Source organism: Triticum aestivum, chromosome 4A (assembly GCF_018294505.1).
Source record: "Triticum aestivum cultivar Chinese Spring chromosome 4A, IWGSC CS RefSeq v2.1, whole genome shotgun sequence".
NCBI lineage: Eukaryota > Viridiplantae > Streptophyta > Magnoliopsida > Poales > Poaceae > Triticum > Triticum aestivum.
The window spans coordinates 99,583,994-99,604,646 of NC_057803.1; positions in this window are offsets into that span (position 1 = coordinate 99,583,994).

A 20,653-nucleotide genomic window follows, 5' to 3' on the forward strand; every position below is an offset into this window, starting at 1 on the left:
TGGCACTCACGCTTATGATGCGCATTTTAGACTATCCACTTTCACTTGCCTATGAACTGTTATAGGCAACCCAGAAGTCCTTTACCGCAGACGCGGCTATTCTAATAGTTTTATACCCTGCAGGGGTGTACTTCGTCACACATGTTTCCACCACTTAGCGTCTGCACATGACATGTGCTCGGCAGACTTCAAGCGAAAGTCGACGTGGGTGTAGACCACGACCTGACTAACCGCACAAGTCTCTAATCTAGGTTTATCGCCTATTCGGGTTCCATCCGCGAGGAGATCCGGCCAGAGTCTCGCTCATAGCCCCAAACGATGTGTGCAGGGTTCCCGAGACACCAAACGGGCGCCGGGTACACCGTGCCACGGTGTATCTACCGCATCATAGCCCACCCCTAGGGTCAGCGCTATGCACGGCCGCCAACACATATCCTATAAACACCAGAAACTAGTTGCAACTCCTGGACAGAGGACGAGAGGGGTCAGTAAGTCGAGCGGGGTCATATTTCAGGGCCCAATATGTGGTAGTAGCTGTTTCATGGATCACAAACACAGAACTCAGTTCCTGAGAACGGTTTCAATGAGACAACCCACCATGTACTCCTACATGGCCTCTCACCGCTACCTTTACCAAATCATGTTGACACACTTAGCTCACACACAGTAGGACATGTTCATCACTGTTCCAATTCATCCCAGATGAATCAAAACTGACACAACTCTAAGCAATAGCAGGCATGACAAACAAGCATGAATGAGTAGGCACATCAGGGCTCAAACAACTCCTACTCATGCTAGTGGGTTTCATCTATTTACTGTGGCAATGACAGGTCATGCAGAGGATAAGGGTTCAACTACCACAGCGAGTAACAGTTGAATCGTTGTTGTCCTAATGCAGTAAAAGAGAGCAGAAGCGGGAGAGTGGGATTGTATCGGAATGAACAAGGGGGTTTTGCTTGCCTGGAACTTCTGAAGATATTAATAGCTCTTCATCGGTGTCATCGAACTCAGTGTCGGTACAATGTCTACCGAGAGGGGACAACCACCGGCAACAGAGAAGGAACACAATCAATGCAATGCACAACATGATGCATGATAATGACATGGCAATATGTTGTTGATTGAGCTAATGCAACTAGCAACACAATTAAATGAAGTTGGTTTGAATACAAAATTCAAATTCAAACTCCATATATGATTAGTTAAATGCCATTTATTTGTTTTGTCCAAAAAAGAGAACAAACATTGTTCAAACATGCATGAAAATGCTACAGATGGATTCCTTGAATTTTTTTGATAATTTTTCATATATAAATTATTTCATTTGGAGTTACGGTTGAATTTTTATGATTTTTAGAAGTTTAGGCAATTTTCTGGAATTCCTGGATTATTTTAAAATCCAGAAAACACTTACTGCGTTAGCATGACGATAGCACGACGTCAGCAAGGTCAACAGGGTCAAAACTGACCCGTGGGGTCCATTGGCCAGTGAGTCAGACACTAATCCCGCGTTGACTTGGGCTTTGACCCGCTGCGGGGCCCGTTGTCAGCGTCTAAAAGTGGTTTAGCTGGCGGTTATTAGCACTAATTACGCGGCCACGTCAGCACGCTGGAGTTTGGCCGGCGGCGACCTCAAGCCGCGGCGGAGTCCGCTCAGGATTGAGCTACGGACGACGGTTTCAGGCGAGGTTTGCGGCTATGGGTTGCTGGCACACGCGCGCATCCAGTGGTGGCAGCAACTGGAGCTGGGGTGGCCTGTAGCGACGGCGGCGGCGAGTTGGGTGGCAGCCGGAGTTCGGCCAGCAATGGTTTGGGTGATGCCGAGCAAGGGAGGAGCCGTGGTTAGTCGTGTTCGACTCACGGAAGTGCGGTGAGTGCAATGGTGAGCTCGAACGCCAGGTTGCGCGACCGTAGCTACGATGGGGACATGGCTGGCGGCGGGGAGATTCGGGCTCGATCGGAAGACGGGGCTAGGGAACAGGAACGGAAAGGAAGAGCGAGGCGAAAACAACGGGAGCTCACAGGGAGGTCCTAGAACGGCTCAGCGGGCTTGGGGACGTCCTCGGTGGCGCGAATAGACCGGCGGTGATCCACGGGTCCGAGGAGGAAGAAGAGCTCTGGGTCGTCGTCACAGAGTTCCTGGCGGCGCCTAGATTGGTGCATAGGACGCGGGGGTCGAGGCGGAGCTCGTGGCAAAGCTGGATGGGCGTGGGGAGGTCGATGGCAGCGGCGAACGACGGCGGTGCGTCCATGGAGGCTTCGGCCATGGCAGGGAACGGGCGAGGGGGAGAGCAAGGGAGGGAGAGATCGATCCATATGGTTCTGGGGGGTGGCGTGGTGCTACGGAAGGCTCAGAGCGCTTCGGGGAAGCAGGAGGTGGCTCGCGCGTGGACGCGCGCGGTGAGCACGCGCCTTCGTCCTCCTGGCAGAGGAGGAAGACGACAGGGAGGAGGCCAGTGGGCTGGGCCAGCGAGCTGGGCCGGCCAGGCAAGTGGCCCAGGTAGGTCCTTCTCTCTCTCTCTCTCTCTTTCTTTTATTTCTAAAAATATCTAGGCACTTTCAAAAATCACCAAACTGTGCATGCCCAATGTTTAGAATATATCAAACATGGAACATTTTGGTTTGGATTATTTGGACATTTTAAATATTTTATAGTATTTAAGTGCCCAAATTCAAATACAATAAGATTTAATTCAAAAAATCCAAAATGTCCTAGAAATATGTGCATGACTTTTGGCAGAGGTTTTCACCTTTAACAAAAATCATGAACTTTTCTAAAGGGCAATTGGGATCATTGAATTCATTTGGTGCTAGGGTTTCAACAATCCCCATTTCAAGTTTCATGAAATTTAAACATGATGCATGGATGTAAAGCCACTAGTTACAAGCAAACTCTAGGGCTGTGACAAGGGCGTTTTTACATTCGCCCCCCTAGCCAAATAAATAAATTGTCTATTAAAGGGATGGGGATTCTTAGATCCAATCCATACCATTGTCCCATAGTGAGAATCCATCGGAGCGCGCTTCGGGGAAAATCCACTCCAACATGGCCGACCACCGCAGCTCCTCCTCCCGCCCCCGTAGCCCTAAGCCCGGTGATTGGGAGAGGTGTTCCGTCCCACACAATCGATTAGTAGAGCTGCAGACTCAGGGATTTCTCCCTCCAGCGTATATGGTCCCCGTCCGAGCTGGGCTCGCCACCTATAATGGCGGGGAACAAGCGGAGAGCTTCCCCAGCCCCTCTAAGGGGGAGCGGGTGTGCCTTGTTCCTTACTTACTAAGGGGACTCGGATTTCCAATTCATCCGTTCCTCCGCAGGCTCCTGGAGTTTTACGGCCTCCAACTCCATAATTTCAACCCTGTTTCCATATTACATATCGCTGGCTATGTTGCCCTTTGCAAGCTATTTCTGGGCTGTGAGGCTCATTTCGAGCTGTGGAAAAGGTTATTTTGCCTCGTGCCCCGCACACAGAAGGGGTCACTTTATCAAGTGGGCGGAGCCGAAATATGGTGCATCGCCAAAACCGGATACATGACCGGTACTCCGAAGAAAACGTCCGAGGACTGGCCTTCGGAGTGGTTTTATATGGAGGATGTCCCCCTTCCAGACCCTGTTCGGCGGGGTCTTCCTGAGTTCGACAATGCTCCTCTGAAGAAACTCCGAAGCTGGCGCCTACGGAGCCCCCAGGAGGAAGACAATGGAGAAGTCCTTTACCTGATGAACCAGATTAAAGCGCTCGCTCAATCAGGATTGACAATAATCGAGGTTATGTCAATATGCATAATGCGGGGAGTGCAGCCACTTCAATATCGAGGGCACCCCTTGTGGTGTTTTACCGGGGAAGATGATGCCACGCATTGCGGCCGTAGGGGACCAGACTCTGCTGCCGCTTTAGCAAAAATTATGTCTGAGTTTTTCAAGGGACAGGAAGAGGAGTTCATCCGTATCCGGCCACGGGATGGATTCTCTATGTACAACCCTCCAAGCTGGGTGAGTTATACCTCTTTACTCCCATTCTTCCCCCATTCTTCGTCGTAGGTACTCACCTTGCCACTGTACGGCGGGAACTGCGAAAAGCTGTAAGGGAGGTTAACATCCCAACTCCACAACCAGAGGATCCCGGCCAGGCCCTCGGTCTCGGACTCGAAGAGGATTCAGACATATTCGTGGAGCTGATAGATAGGCAATTATATCAATTGAGCTGCGATGACGCCATGGTGGCCATAACGGCCGACTATCCCGGACCGCTCCCTGCATCGCACGTAAGAAAAATCAAAATCCCAACTCCAAAACTAGGATCCCCTTTTAGACACTTCACATACCGTACACATATGGTGTTTTACAGGGAAGGCATTCGGGACGTCGTGCCGAACCCGCAGCAACTCGCCAACAAGAGGCACCGAAGCCGGGTAGGCCAAAAAGGAAGGTGGTCAGGACGGAGACGCCGGTGCAGAGGTATGACACAAAACCCCACTCCGTGGTTGTCGTCTTTCTCAAAATATAATGATGCCCATGCTTCTTCAATACAAAAAGCGCTCGCCAAAGTATATCTGGAGAGGCTGCCGATCACGCCTCCACCAGTCGGGCTCCAGGGCCGGACATAGAGGCAGAAACCAACATGGGGCAGACGTCGGATGCTCCTCCTACATAGGATGCAGATAGACTATCCGCTACAAATTCAGAAGTGGAGAGCGCCATGAATCATAGGCATCGCCGGGCCGTACTCCATGACGCTTGCTTCTCTCCAAAGGCATTTGATGCCTTCATTTCTGGAGACGCGTACCTTTGTGCTGCTCAAAATGGTCTAGCCAGAGCCACGGATCAGTATGTAAGGGATGTACAGGTAAGCAAATCTGACGATTATATATGCATCAGTAGCCCCTGAGACTTGAAACAGTTAACGCAACTGATTTAAGGATCATTATTTGTGCAGGTTCTTACGGAGAAGAATTCCCAACTGTCTCAAGAGCTAGACGAGTGCAAGGCCCAGCTCGAAGCCGCTATTGCCGCATTGAAGGAGTCCAAAAAGGGTCCCCCTGGTAACTCTTTTATCTATTGCAAAGAATATTGGTACCAGGTAGTATGCGGCATGTATGCACACCTAACAATAGATGTTGCAGGTGGCCCCGGAGTGAATCCGGAGGCCGTGGAGGCGGATACAGCACGCGATGATCGACATCGAAATGCTGCCAAGCGCGTGCTGACGCGAGTTAGGCAGGAGAAAAATGATCTCCAAGATGCCAATATCCGGCTGGGCGTGGAACTGAAGGATGTCCGAGCCCAGCTTGCGAACTCCGTGAAGGAGAATAAACGGCTTCAGCGCGGCATTTTTAGTAAGTGCTTGAACAAACTCTTTAAAGGAGTTCGGTGAACAAGCCTGCTAACAGCGTTATGTCTGCAGGTATGCTGACGGGTCGTCCCGTAGAGGAGATGCCCGGGTCGTCGGGTGATCTTCTACCAGAGCTCTCACAACTACACGAACAAGTTCGGCAGGTGATGCAGAGTATTGCCCAAGCCTTGTGGCCCTCCATGTCCCCGCCAGGAGGCATGTGGGAGCTTATAGAGAAGCTCAAGGGAGCGCGGCGGCGCTTCCGATTATGGAAGATATCAGCCTGCCGACAAGGTGCAAGGGAAGCCTGGGCTATGGTGAAGACACACTATACCAAGGCTGACCCAAACCATATGGCCGAGGTCGGACCTGTGGGGCCCGATGGGAAAGAGGTCCCTGTCAGTTTAGTGTATGATCAAGTAGAATTAGCCGCAACGTATTCCCAACAGGATTGTAGGCTAGACAGCCTGTTGGATGGTATAGAAGAAGAATTTCGTCAATCTTAGTGATTGTGTACTTCAAGTGACATATGTAATGTCCCTAGCCGGATGGTAAATCATTTGTCATGGCGGACCTTTTCGCTTCAACCTCTGGACCCGATAGTCTGGAGTGTATCCGAATACCCACTCGGTTATATAAAAACCAGGGTATGCATGGAACCAGGTGTAGGGGTCATAAGTGCTTGAACAGACATGTACCCAACTAGCTATGTTATATTACATGGATAGTAAGAAACATCTTCCAGGGAGAATAGTTCCATTAAGGGTTCCTTTCCCTGGGTACGCATGCCCTAATGTGCATGTTCGAACTGCGAGATGCAGGTTAAAAACATCTGGGGGCGTGTAGTAATTTAAATGAAAGTCATCTTTTATTCGCCGACCGAATATTCCCTTAAGAACGCTAGCATTCGGCTTCACCCAGTCTGAGGTACACATCCGGCTGACTCGGAAGTAACAATCATAGAGGTGCTCCCCTTATGCCCTAGCCGAATTAACAGGAACGTAGGGCATAAATACAAGAGCCAGGCAACCCAGCTAGGCCAAAACTTAAGTCATATCGATGCATATAATGGCAAAAAAAGGTACATGCGGAAGGATAACACATGTGTGGGGCATAAAGCCCGGAAAGGTAATTATATTAAGCTTCTGTATAGGAAACCCCCAGGTATACTGAGCGCAATTAGCGCGTCAAGATTGTGTGACCAAGACACAAGTGTAGCCCTTTGGGCCTTGAAGAGAAAAGAGAGAAAGAAAGAGAGAGAAAACAGATGTGCAAAAAAATTCACGGAACTAAGGAGACGAACATAGAGTCCGGCGCTAGGCGTAGAATCTTTGGAGTCTGGATGCGTTCCATGGGTTTGGCTCGAGTCGATTATCGATGCATCCCGTAGACGGTACGCTCCACCGGTCAGAACCTGGTCGATAATGAAGGGACCTTCCTATTTGGGCTTGAGCTTGTTCTTTTTCTTCTCCGACAGGCGTAGAACTAGTTCGCCAACGTTATAGGTTTTGGCCTGCACTTCTCTGCTTTGATACCTTTGAGCCTGTTGCTGATAGAATGCGGAACGGGCTTTTGCCATGTCACGCTCCTCCTCCAGGGCATCCAAACTGTCCTGCCAATCGAGCTCGGCCTCTATTTCTTCGTACATGCACACTCGAGGTGAGTCATGAATTATGTCGCAAGGCAGCACCGCCTCGGCGCCGTACACCATAAAAAACGGTGTGTATCCGGTAGTGCGATTCGGCGTGGTCCGCAGCCCCCAAAGTACGGAGTCGAGCTCCTCTACCCAGTGAGTGTCTGATTCCTTTAAAGATCAGACTAATCTGGGTTGAATGCCGCTCATGTTAAGACCATTCGCTCGTCCGACTTGACCGTTAGTTTGCGAATGATAGACAGAAGCATAATCGAGCTTGATGCCCATGTTGCTGCACCAAAGTTTCACCTCATCGGCTGTAAAGTTCATGCCGTTGTCAGTGATGATGCTCTAGGGGACGCCATAATGGTGTACAACCCCGGATATGAAGTCTATCACCGGTCCGGATTCAGCCGTTTTGACAGGTTTGGCTTCTATCCATTTGGTGAATTTATCCACCATGACCAGTAAGTATTTTCTCTTATTGGTTCCCCCATTGAGGGGTCCGACCATATCGAGCCCCCAGACCGCAAAGGGCCAAGTAATGGGGATTGTCTGGAGGGCGGTAGGTGGCATGTGGCTTTGGTTTGCAAAAATCTGGCAACCGACACAATGTTGTACCAGACGCTGTGCATCTGCCCGGGCCGTCGGCCAAGAAAAAACCTGTACGGAAGGCCTTGCTTACAAGGGCCCGGGCTGCGTCGTGGTGGCCACCGAGTCTGGCATGGATTTCTGCCAAAAGCTTCCGCCCTTCCTCTTCGGAGATGCACCTTTGAAGGACTCCGGTTGTGCTTTTCTTATAAAGCTCTCCCTCATGGACCTTGTAGGCTTTAGATCGCCGCACTATGCAGCGGGCCTCGTTTTGGTCCTCGGGCAATTCCTGTCTGGTTAGGTAGGCCAGGAATGGTTATGTCCATGGGGCGGTGACGACCATTATCACGTGGGCTGAAGGTGTTATTTCGGTGGCAGAGCCTCCGATTGTGTCAGAGTGTTCGGCATCTGGGGTTGTGGCCGGGTCCGGACTATTTTTGCCGGTGTCCCCATCCCATACTACGGATGGTTTGAACAATCTTTCCAGGAAGATGTTCGGTGGGACAGGGTCGCATTTTGCGCCAATACGGGCTAGGATGTCCGCCGCCTGGTTGTTTTCCCGAGCCACATGGTGGAATTCAAGCCCCTCGAACCGAGCTGACATTTTGAGGACGGCGTTGCGATATGCCGCCATTTTCGGATGCTTGGCATCAAAGTATCCATTTATTTGGGATATTGCGAGGTTCGAGTCCCCACGCACCTCGAGGCATTGGATGCCCATGGAGACTGCCATCCGGAGGCCGTGTAATAGGGCCTCGTATTCGGCTGCATTATTGGAGTTTGTATATAGTATTTGGAGCATGTATTGCACCATGTCTCCGGTGGGGGACGTCAAGACGACGCCAGCCCCCAGACCAGCCAGCATTTTAGAGCCATCGAAGTGCATGATCCAATTAGAGTATGCGCTGTACTCTTTACGGAGTTCGGCTTCTGTCCATTCGGCTACGAAATCAGGCAGTACTTGCGACTTAATGGCTCGTCGTGGCTTATATGTTATGTCGAACGGGAGGAGCTCGATGGCCCATTTGGCAATCCGGCCCATGGCATCGCAGTTGTTTATTATGTCATTGAGTGGTCCTTCGGAGGCCACCGTAATCGAACACTCTTGAAAGTAGTGTCATAATTTCCGGGATGCCATAAATACCGCGTATGCTATCTTCTGGTAATGTGGGTACCGTGTGTTGCATGGAGTGAGGACAGTGGATACATAATATACCGGCTTTTGAAGTGGGAATTTATGTCCGTCCATCTCTCGTTCGACGACGAGCACTGCGCTTTACAACTTGGTGAGTTGTCGCTATATATAATAGCATTGGTTCACCAACAGTTAGCGCGGCCAAGATTGGGTTGGTGGCCAGCATGGCTTTTATTTCTTCCAGTCCGGCGGTAGTTGCGTCCGTCCACTCAAAGTGTTCGGTGCACCGAAGAAGGCGGTAAAGGGGAAGTGCCTTTTCTCCTAATCGGGAGATAAAGCGGCTTAAAGCCGCCACGCATCCAGTCAATTTCTGGATTTGCTTGTGGTCAGCTGGGATAGCCAGCTGCGACAGAGCTCGGATTTTAGCCGGATTTGCTTCAATTCCTCTACTGGAGACGATGAAGTCCAGGAGCTTTCCGGCGGGAACGCCGAAAACGCATTTTTCCGGATTGAGCTTAATGTCGTATGTTCAGAGATTGGTGAAGGTGAGCCTCAAGTCGTCTATTTAAGAGTCGACGTGTCTGGTTTTAATGACCACATCATCTACATATGCCTCCACAGTCTTACCAATCTACTTTTCCAGACATGTCTGGATCATGCGCTGATATGTTGCGTCGGCGTTTTTGAGACCGAAGGGCATTGTGTTAAAACAGAAGGGGCCATATGGTGTTATAAATGCCGTTGCGGCCTGATCAGACTCCGCCATCTTAATCTGGTGGTAACCGGAGTATGTGTCGAGGAAGCACAATGATTCGTGTCCTGTGGTAGTGTCGATGATTTGATCGATGCGAGGGAGTGGGAAGGGATCCTTTGGGCAAGCCTTATTAAGGTCTTTGAAGTCGACACATAGGTGCCAGGATTTGTCCTTCTTTGGTACCATCACCAGGTTTGCCAGCCAATCCGGATGTTTTATTTCTTTGATGAATCCGGCCTCTAGTAGCTTGGCCAACTCCTCTCCCATGGCTTGTCGCTTAGGTTCAGAGAAATGCCGAAGAGTCTGCTTGACCGGCTTGAATCCTTTTAGAATATTAAGGCTATGCTCGGCCAATCTGCGTGGGATTCCTGGCATGTCTGAAGGATGCCAGGCGAATATGTCCCAATTGTCGCACAGAAACTCCCGTATTGCGGCGCCTACAGCGGGGTCTAACTGTGCCCCAATGGATGCTGTTTTTATAGGGTCCGTTGGATGGACTTGGAATTTAACTATTTCGTCCGCTGGTTTAAAGGAGGTGGACTTGGATCTTTTGTCTAGTATCACGTCGTCCCTGTCCACCGTGGAGCGCAGCGCGGTTAACTCCTCCGCCACAAGGGCTTCAGATAATGCCTCGAGGGCTAGTGCGGCTGTTTTGTTCTCGGCGCGGAGTGCTATGTCTGGATCACTAGCTAGAGTGATAATTCCCTTGGGTCCAGGCATTTTAGCTTCATGTACCCGTAATGGGGTATGGCTTGAAAAATCGTGAATGCCTCCCGCCCTAGAAGGGTGTGGTATCCGCTACTGAACGGGGCCACTTGGAATGTAATTTCTTCAGACCTGTAATTCTCCGGAGTGCCGAATACCACATCAAGAGTGATTTTCCCAGCGCAACGTACCTCCCGACTAGGGATGATTCCTCGGAAGGTCGTACTGCTTTGCTCAATACGGTTGCTGTCTATTTCCATTTTTTGGAGAGTTTCCTCATAAATGAGGTTTAATCTGCTGCCGCCATCCATGAGCACCTTAGTGAGCCGAAAGCCGTCCACAATTGGACTGAGGACCAAAGCAGCTGGTGCTCGAGCTTTTCGGAATTTAGGTTCGTCACTGTCATTGAAGGTGATAGCCGTGTCGCTCCATGGATTTATTGCTGCCATGTGGCAGACTTGGGCAAGGCTGCGAAGTGCTTGTTTACGCCTATTCTTTGAGGCGAAAGTCTTGAAGACTGTTAATACTGTGTTGTTATCCGTGGGATGGTGCTCTGAGGTATTTTGGGTGAGAAGATCCTCACCGCTTTTGGCCACCTGCCGGAGTACCCAACATGCTCTAAGGCTGTGTGTTGATATGGTATCCGTTGTACTATGGATTTTGCAAGGCCCGTTGAGCCATCCCTCCAATACGCTTCCACGCCCTGTAGTGGGCTTTTGCTTCTTTATAATTGAGTCAGGTGACTTATGAGAGTGCACCCTTTTAGTTTGGACTGGGGGTTTTGTCAGAGCCTGATTATCCCAAAATTGCGTTTGGGTTTTCCAAGCACTTTCCATCGCACAGTATTTCCGTACTTTGGCCGCCAATTCAGAGAAGTGTGCTACGTCATGGCGACTTATGGCGTTGAGGACTCTCTTGTCCGTGCAATTGTTGCAAAAGAACGAAATTGCATCTTCCTCGTGACAGTCCTTGACCTTGTTCATTACAAGGAGGAATCTAGCCCAATAGTGATGTACTGTCTCTTGGGGCGCTTGCCTAATGTGGGAAAGATTGTTTGTGTCTGGGTGGGTGGGTAGAATTAAGTTCAGGCCTTGACCCAATCTGTGATCCCGGGGCAGGGGAGTTTCCGATCTTGGAAGTTCGGGCTCCGGGATGTTGCCCTGTGGGTTCGGTATACGGCCTGATTCTGGATTCAGGGTTAGGGCGATGTCCTCCCTTGAGCGAGTATCCTGTTCAGAGAGCTCGGAAATCCGGATATAGTTTGTCCTCAGGATAGAGGGTGAATCGCCGCATTGCTCCTCCACCACCGCTATCTGATGGGTGACCGGCGGAGAGTTAATCTCTCTTTGGTCGGGTTTAAGCCCAATCCGATCGTAGTTCGTAGTGACTCCCAGAGCGGCAATGCAATCCAAGAGCTCGTTCAAAGAGGAGAGCTCCATTGGATCCATCTGCTCGGCAAATTTTGAGCCAATGTGGAGGCTATTTTCGATGACCCGACAGGTCATCATCGGCGCAGCGGCCGAGCGGGCGGTCATGACGAAGCCGCCTAGTCGGAGACTTTGGCCTACAGCCAGGGCTCCCCCAGAGGTGATATTGTCCTTGACAACGAGGCGAGCCATCTTCCTTATGATGACGACACAGTGGAACTCTCAATGAAAGCACCAATGTCGGTGTCAAAACCAGCGGATCTCGGGGAGGGGGTCCCGAACTGTGTGTCTAAGGCGGATGGTAACAGGAGGCAGGGGACACGATGTTTACGCAGGTTCGGGCCCTCTTGATGGAGGTAATACCCTACGTCCTGCTTGATTGTTCTTGATGATATGAGTATTACAAGAGTTGATCTACCACGAGATCAGAGAGGCTAAACCCTAAAAGCTAGCCTATGGTATGATTGTATGTTGCCCTACGACTAAAACCCTCCGGTTTATATAGACACCGGAGAGGGCTAGGGTTACACACGGTCGGTTACAAAGGAGGAGATATACATATCCGTATCGCCTAGCTTGCCTTCCACGCCAAGTAAAGTCCCATCCGGACACGAGACGAAGTCTTCAATCTTGTATCTTCATAGTCCAACAGTCCGGCCAAATGATATAGTCCGGTTGTCCGGAGACCCCCTAATCCAGGACTCCCTCAGTCCCATATAGTCAAAGCCCCAAACATCAAATGGTTCAATAAAAAGTGTATAAGTCATAAGAATTTCTTGATGTCTACTAATATTACCAATTCTTTGACATTCATCACAAGATAAGACAAACTTACGGGCATCCTTGAAGAGAGCAGACCAATAAAAACCAGATTGCAATACCTTATGTGCAGTCCTATCTCCAGCATGGTGTCCTCCATAAGCTTCGGAGTGACACTTGCGTAGGATCTGTTCCTGTTCATGCTCAGGTACACAACGTCTAATAACACCATCTACTCCTTCTTTATAAAGATGTGGGTCATCCCAAAAGTAATGCCTCAAATCATAGAAGAACTTTTTCTTTTGCTGGTATGTGAAACTAGGTGGTATAAACTTAGCAACAATGTAATTAGCATAATCAGCATACCATGGAGCAGTATGAGGAGCATTTATGACATTTAATTGCTCATCAGGAAAGCTATCATCAATAGGAAGTGGGTCATCAAGCACATTTTCTAACCTAGACAAGTTGTCTGCAACGGGGTTCTCAGCTCCCTTTCTATCAACAATATGTAAGTCAAATTCTTGTAGCAAGAGAACCCATCTAATAAGTCAAGGTTTAGCATCTTTCTTTTCCATAAGATATTTAATAGCAGCATGATCAGTGTGAATAGTTACTTTAGAATCAACAATATAAGGTCTGAACTTATCACAAGCAAATACAACTGCTAAGAATTCTTTTTCAGTAGTAGCATTATTTCTTTGAGCATTGTCTAGGGTTTTACTAGCATATTGAATAACATTTAATTTCTTATCAACTCTTTGCCCTAGAAGAGCACCTACAGCATAATCACTAGCATCACACATAATTTCAAAGGGTAAATTCCAATCAGGTGGCTGAACAATAGGTGCAAAGATCAATGCTTTCTTAAGTATTTGAAATGCTTCTACACAATCATCATCAAAGACAAATGGTATATCTTTTTGTAATAAGTTAGTCAGAGGCCAAGAAATTTTTGAGAAGTCCTTAATGAACCTCCTATAAAATTCGGCGTGACCAAGGAAACTTCTTATACCTTTGATGTCCTTGGGATATGGCATCTTTTCAATAGAATCAACCTTGGCTTTATCAACCTCAATACCTCTTTCAGAAACTTTGTGCCCCAAGACAATACCTTCATTGACCATAAAGTGGCACTTTTCCAATTCAAGACAAGATTAGTTTCTTCACATCTCTGCAAAACTCGATCAAGGTTGCTCAAGCAATCATCAAAAGAAGATCCATAGACGGAGAAATCGTCCATGAACACCTCGCAAATCTTTTCACAAAAGTCAGAGAATATAGACATCATGCATCTTTGAAAAGTAGCAGGTGCATTACATAGACCAAAAGGCATACATCTATAAGCAAAAGTACCAAAAGGGCAAGTAAATGTAGTCTTTGATTGATCCTTGGCTGACATAGGTATTTGAGAGAAACCAGAATAACCATCTAGAAAGCAAAAATGTGTATGTTTGGATAATCTTTCTAGCATTTGATCGATAAAAGGTAAGGGGTAATGATCCTTTTTAGTGGCCTTATTTAATTTGCGGAATCGATTACCATCCTATAACCTGTAATAATTCTTTGAAGAATCAATTCATCTTTATCATTAGGAACGACAGTAATACCTCCCTTCTTAGGGACACAATGGACAGGTGAGGGAGTCCTGGATTAGGGGGTGTCCGGATGGCAGGACTATACCTTCAGCCGGACTCCTGGACTATGAAGATACAAGATTGAAGACTTCGTCCCGTGTCCGGATGGGACTTTCCTTGGCGTGGAAGGCAAGCTTGGCGATGAGGATATTCGAGATCTCCTACCATTGTAACCGACTTTATGTAACCCTAACCCTATCCGGTGTCTATATAAACTGGAGGGTTGTAGTCCGTAGGCAATCAACTCCATACACAACAATCATACCATAGGCTAGCTTCTAGGGTTTAGCGTCCTTGATCTCGTGGTAGATCTACTCTTGTACAACCCATATCATCAATATTAATCAAGCAGGAGTAGGGTATTACCTCCATCAAGAGGGCCCGAACCTGGGTAAAAAACATCGTGTCCCTTGTCTCCTGTTACCATCCGGCCTAGATGCACAATTCGGGACCCCACACCCGAGATCCGCCGGTTTTGACAACGACGTTGGTGCTTTCATTGAGAGTTCCTCTGTGTCGTTGCCTTTAGGCCCGATGGCTCCTTTGATCATCAACAACGATGCAGTCGAGGGTGAGACTTTGCTCCCCGGATAGATCTTCATCTTCGGCGGCTTCGCTCTGCGGGCCAATTCGCTCGGCCACCTAGAGCAGATCGAAAGCTACGCCCCTGGCCATCAAGTCAGGTTTGGAAGCTTAAACTACACGGCTGACATCCGCGGAGACATGATCTTCGACGGGCTCGAGCCACGGCCAAGCGCGCCACACTATCTTGTGGGGCATGATCTAGCTCTACCCCTGGACAGTGTCCTGGAGGCCGCACACACATCGGTTCCGACCCCCAACTCGGAGCCTATTGCGCCAATCAAGGATGAGTGGTTGGATGTCACCTTAGGGGCTGCGATCCCAAAAGCGATCGAGCCGAACGCTATCCCCGCACTCTGCACGACCCGTGACTCCGAGGATCCGGACTCCTCCCCGGACTCCGAACCCCCCGCGCCCCTGCCAATCGAATCTGATTGGACGCCGATAATGGAGTTCACCGCCGCAGACATCTTTCAGCATTTGCCTTTTGGCGACATCCTGAATTCTCTTAAGTCTCTCTCTTTATCAGGAGAGCCCTGGCCGGACTACGGTCAGCGAGGGTGGAATACGGACGATGATGTAGCCACTGTCGACGATCTAACCAACATGCTTGACTTCAGCTCCGAAGACATCGACGGCATGGACGACAATGTAGGAGACGAACAGGAACCAGCACCTGTAGGGCGCTGGAAGGCCACCTCATCATATGACATATATATGGTGGACACTCCAAAAGATGGAGATGGCGATGGAACAGTGGGGGATGATGCCCCCAAGAAACAGCCAAAGCGCTGGCGTCAGCGGCGGCGCTCTAAATCCCACCAAAACAAAAATGGTGATTCCGGCACGGGAGATAATACTACCCCGGATAGCGCCGAAGAACACCCACCTCAGCAAAATTCGGCACAGGAAGATGGAGAAGCCAGCCCTCATGAGAGAGCGGCATACTGAGAGGTCGAGGATGATAACTATACGCCTCCCTTCGAAGACGAGGCAAGCCTCGATGACGACGAATTCGTCATACCATCATACCCCGCCGAACAAGAGTGTTTTAAACGCAGGCTTTTAGCCACGACAAGCAGCCTCAAGAAAAAGCAGCAATAACTTAGAGCTGCCCAAGATTTGCTAGCTGACAGATGGACTGAAGTCCTTATGGCCGAAAAGTATAAACTCGAACGCCCCTCCAAGAGTTACCCGAAGCGCAGGCCACTACCCCGATCAGAGGAGGAAGCACCTACATCACCAGCGCATGACATGGCAGACTGGCCACCTCGCGGCCGCGACAGAGAGGCCTCTCGGCCCTCCACCCAAACCATGCCCCAACGCGCTCAACTAAGGCACGGGAAAATGCGCCCGACCTGCGAGACATACTGGAGGATAAAGCAAGACAAACAAGATCGGTCTACGGATCGCGCAGGCGCCCTATGGAATGTGACAATGATCTTCACTCCGGATACAACAAATCCGGCCGGGCCGAACACAACAGACATAGCTCTTCCGAGCTGCGTCGTGATATAGCCTAGTACAGAGGCGCCGCACACCCGCTATGCTTCACGAATGAAGTAATGGATCATAAAATCCCAGAGGGTTTCAAACCCGTAAACATCGAATCATACGATGGCACAACAGACCCGGCGGTATGGATCGAGGATTATCTCCTTCACATCCACATGGCACGCGGCGATGATCTACACGCCATCAAATACCTCCCGCTCAAACTTAAAGGACCGGCCCGGCATTGGCTTAACAGCTTGCCAGCAGACTCAATCGGTTCTTGGGAGGACCTGGAAGCCGCATTCCTCGACAACTTCCAGGGCACTTACGTGCGACCGCCGGATGCCGACGACTTAAGCCACATAATTCAGCAGCCAGAGGAATCGGCCAGACAATTCTGGACACGGTTCCTAACAAAGAAAAACCAGATAGTCGACTGTCCGGACGCAGAGGCCCTAGCAGCCTTCAAGCATAACATCCGCGACGAGTGGCTTGCCCGGCACCTGGGACAGGAAAAGCCGAAATCCATGGCAGCCCTCACGACACTCATGACCCGCTTTTGCGCGGGAGAAGACAGCTGGCTAGCTCGCAGTAACAACTTATCAAAGAACCCTGGTAATTCGGATACCAAGGACAAAAGTGGCAGGACACGTCGGAATAAGCAAAAACGCCGCGTTAACAGCGACAGCAATGAAGACACGGCAGTCAATGCCGGATTCAAAGGCTATAAATCCGGTCAGCGGAAAAAGCCATTCAAAAAGAATACTCAGGGCCCGTCCAGTTTGGACCGAATACTCGATCGCTTGTGCCAGATACATGGCACCCCCGAAAGGCCAGCCAATCACACTAACAGGGATTGTTGGGTGTTCAAGCAGGCAGGCAAGTTAAGGGCCGAAAACAGAGACAAGGGGCTGCACAGCGACGACGAGGAGCCCAAGCCGCCGAACAACAATGGACAGAAGGGCTTTCCCCCACAAGTGCGGACGGTGAACATGATATACGCAACCCACATTCCCAAGCGGGAGCGGAAGCGTGCGCTACGGGACGTATACGCGATAGAGCCAGTCGCCCCAAAGTTCAACCCATGGTCCTCCTGCCCGATCACTTTTGATCGAAGGGACCATCCCACTAGCATCCGTCATGGCGGCTTCGCCGCATTGGTTCTCGACCCAATCATCGACGGATTTCATCTCACAAGAGTCCTCATGGACGGCGGCAGTAGCCTGAACCTGCTTTATCAGGATACAGTGCGGAAAATGGGCATAGATCCCTCAAGGATTAAGCCCACAAGAACGACCTTTAAAGGCGTTATACCAGGTGTAGAAGCCAACTGTACAGGCTCAGTAACACTTGACGTGGTCTTCGGATCCCCGGACAATTTCCGAAGCGAAGAGTTAATCTTCGATATAGTCCCGTTTCGCAGTGGCTATCACGCCCTGCTCGGACGAACCGCATTCGCAAAGTTCAATGCGGTGCCGCACTACGCATATCTCAAGCTCAAGATGCCAGGCCCTCGAGGAGTAATTACGGTCAACGGAAACACCGAACGCTCCCTCCGTACGGAGGAGCATACGGCGGCTCTCGCAGCGGAGGTACAAAGTAGCCTTCTCAGGCAATTCTCCAGTCCGGCCATTAAAAAGCCAGACACTGCCAAGCGCGCCCGGAGTAACCCACAGCAGGACCGCCTGGCACACTCTGAGCAAGCGTAGCAATGCGGCCCCAACCCCAGCTTTCGCGACATAGCGAAACCAGTACCTCGCGTACATAACTACGCCCTTGAAATACCATGGGCACAGGGGAAGGGGCACAATAACGGCACGCCCAAAATACGGCTTAAAACGTACTAGGGGCTGCCGGATTCTTTTTTTAATTTTTCTTACTTTCAGGACTCCATACTTCGGACGACCTGTTCGGCAATTCGACTGCCGCACAAACGATGCAAGATCCAGGGAGGCAGACAAGCCATGCCGCACTATGGAACTCCCAGGTGGTCTCTGTTACGAGCGGTATACCTGTTTTAAATACAATTCCGCGGCCTGCCCCTGGTCAGGACATACTGAATAGTCCAATATCTTTTGCTTACCGCACTATTTGTATCGTTCGGCTTTGATAAATAGCCTCTATATAAACAATGCATAGCTTTTGTCTATTTTCTGCATTACTCTCTTTTATATATGTTCATTAATGACATGTTGCACCCGTACACTGTGGTACGGCAAGTACGCCAGGGGCTTCAGTACCCTTTAATATGGTGTGAGAAGTCCGTACACTTTCACAAGTGCGGCACCCCGAACTTATAGCACTATATGCATCGGCTCCGAATCATGATTTGGGTCAATAGTTGGGTTTGCCCGGCTCCTATGTTTTGGTGCCTTACGTTCCGCTATATCGGCTAAGGTAGCACTAGGAGAACCACTGCGATTGTGCCCCGGTTGAGCTGGGTTAAGCACCTCAGTGGAGAAAGCTAAAACTGACTGTCATGATGAGGCGAGAGACCGGTCGCTGTTCGAGAGGTTTTTTCGAGTCCCTAAAGACTTATGCCGCTTCGAGCGAGGAGCCGGATTTGTCCGGCCAAGGCGTGGATAGCGCCCCGAACTCGGTCTTCCGAACTAGGGGCTTCGCCGAAATTTAAAATTATAAAGTTCTATGGCTAAGTGAGAGTGTTCAAGCATTATAGTCCGATTGCCTGGTTCGTTGTGCTGAGCGCCTCCCTCGAAGGACCCAACTATGGGAAAAAGAGCGCTCAGGTTTATCCCGAACACCCCAGCACTAGTGGCATGGGGGCAGAAGCCGACGACTGGCCATCTCTCAATTTTTTGATAAACGGCCGCACAGAAAATAATATTTTAAATTCAACAAGCATTGCTTAAGCGCCTATGAACAAGTTTTCAGCGCACAGGATAAAAACGAGCGAGTTTATTCAAAAATTACATCCTTGGTACATTCATCCGCCACAAGGCGGGCACCCGCAAGAACATCCTTGTAATAGTTCTCGGGCTTGCGATGCTCCTTCCCCGGCGGCGGCCCGTCCTTCACAAGCTTCTCACCGTCCAGCTTACCCCAGTGCACCTTTGCACGGGCAAGGGCCCGACGGGCACCTTCGATGCAGACGGAGCGCTTGATGACCTCGAGCCTTGGACAGGCCTCCACCAGCCGCCGCACCAGCCCGAAGTAGCTCCCAGGCAGGGCCTCTCCGGGCCACAGCCGAACTATGAAGCCCTTCATGGCCTGTTCGGCCGCCTTGTGGAGCTCGACCAGCTGTTTCAGCTGGTCGCTCAAGGGCACAGGGTGTCCGGCCTCAGCATACTGAGACCAGAACACCTTCTCCGTCGAGCTGCCCTCTTCAGCTCGGTAGAATGCGGCGGCGTCGGATACGCTGCGGGGAAGATCTGCGAATGCCCCTGGAGAACTCCGGATTCGGGTAAGTAACAAGTAGTTTACTTTTATATTTCTGCTTTGCATAAAGAATGCCTTACCCGCTGCTATCTTCTTCATCTCCTCCAACTCTTGGAGGGCCTTTTGGGCTTCGGCCTTGGCAGACTTGGCAGTCTCAAGGGCCGCCGCGAGCTCGGACGCTTGGGTCTTTGACTCAAGCTCCAAACTCTCATGTTTTTTCATGAGAGCCTGAAGCTCTTGCTGCACCTCGCCGACCTGAGCCCCAAGTTTCTCTCGCTCGGTGCGCTCCGCGGCCGTTTTCTTTTCGGCCTCGGACAGCGCCTGCTTGAGGGTCGCCACCTCAGTCGTGGCCCCTATAATAAGCAGTGCAATCCTGTTATTTTTTGCAATCACGCCTCTCTATAGGCACTTTTTCTGTAAGGTATTTCCTACCTTCTTTTTCCTCGAGCTGCCGCTTGGCAAGGCCGAGCTCTTGCTCGGTCCGCTTGAGGTCCTGTTTCAGGACACCCACCTCCGCAGTCAGTGCGGCGGTGGATAGCAGCGAAGCCTGCACACGCATATTGACTCTTTATTGTTAGACTCCTGCGAAATTTACTAGATCCTCTATTCGGCTTTTCTTTCCGAACGCCAAACAGAGCATCAGGGGCTACTGTCTATGCGGTTATATTTTTACATATTTTTACTTACCTCGAAGCCTGTTAGGAGGCTAGCGCAAGCTTCACTCAGTCCGCTCTTGGCGGACTGAACCTTCTGGATCACCGTACTCATAATAGTACGGTGCTCCTCGTCGATGGAGGCGCCGTCAAGCACCTCGAGCAGATTGTCCGGCACCTCCGGTTGGACGGAGGCCGCCGGCTCAGAAGGCTTGCTCCTCTTGGAAGGAGTTCGCCTACCGCGGTCCGGAACTGTTGAAGATTCCGGCGCGGTGTCCGGCACAAAGCCGGACTTGGAGCCCTGGGGGGTCTTGTCCCCTTTACTCCTGGGGTCCGGGAGGTCGCCTTGCGGCTCCTCCGGGACCACCTCCTCCTGCCCCGGAGCTCGTTGCGACGCCACTTCGGCGTCGTCCGCAGTGCGGGGGGAGACAGCGGGCGGAACTGAGTTCACGTCCGATGAATCCAGGGAGCCGCTCGACGACTCGTTGAGTTCGGCCCGGGGCGGGCTGCATAATTACGTTCGACATTAGGGAAAGCTGTGCAACAAAGGAACA